Below are 834 nucleotides of genomic sequence, written 5' to 3' on the forward strand. Positions count from 1 at the left end.
CATAGGCAGTAGGGTAGCAATTTAGAAATATTGCTGTTTTAATGTTGCTGCTGCTGCTGCTGCTAAGTTGCTTCAGTCATGTCCGACTCTGCAACACCATAGACGGCACCCCACCAGGCTCCTCTGTCCCTGGTATTCTCCAGGCAAAAACACTGGAGTGGGTGTTAGTATTTTATGAAAACTTATTAAAGCTCTCTTTGTCCCCCTGAGTGTTGGTGTATGGGTTTTTATTGGATTCATTTTCTGAATAAGCTGGGTTTTTAGAACATACAAAATTCACTTTCATCAAAGTCTTGTGACATTATGCATGATGTATGTTTCCATCACTGAAATTTTTATTCCAGCCACAGGACCCATTCATATCCATTAGAACAAGTTTGTCTGTTATAGCTCATCCATAGTTATGCTAGTGAGGTCTACAATATAATCACCAACTCTATTTCTATTTATAAGGAGATTCTGTAAAGGCCTCTTTACAATCCTGTTTATCCTAGTTATTATGAAAAAAGTTCCCAGGACTTCCCTGGTGGCTCAGATGGTAAAGCGTCTGTCTATAATGCGGGAGACCCAGGTTCGAGCCCTGGGTTGGGAAGATCCCCTGGAGGAGGAAATGGCAATCCACTCCAGTACTATTGCCTGGAAAATCCCATGGACAGAGGAGCCTGATAGGCTAGTCTATGGGGTCTCAAAGAGTATGACACGACTGAGCAACTTCACTTTCACTTTCCCAGGAATAGTCACTCAGTCTGACTTAAACTTGCTTATGTGCTAAGTCTCTTCAGGCTTGTCTACTCTTTGCCACTCCTTGGACTGTAGGCAACCCCCCTCCCCAGG

General features: G+C 43.4%; 1 non-coding gene across 1 annotated transcript; it reads left to right on the forward strand.

Moving 5' to 3' along the window:
* The first annotated feature begins 520 nt into the window (after positions 1 to 520).
* Positions 521 to 592, forward strand: TRNAY-AUA (transfer RNA tyrosine (anticodon AUA)). Its single transcript has one exon. It is a non-coding gene; the product is annotated as a tRNA-Tyr (tRNA).
* Positions 593 to 834: the final 242 nt, after the last annotated feature.

Source organism: Bos grunniens, chromosome 15 (assembly GCF_055505025.1).
Source record: "Bos grunniens cultivar Pamir isolate PY7600 chromosome 15, Bosgru_T2T1.0, whole genome shotgun sequence".
Classification (NCBI taxonomy): domain Eukaryota; kingdom Metazoa; phylum Chordata; class Mammalia; order Artiodactyla; family Bovidae; genus Bos; species Bos grunniens.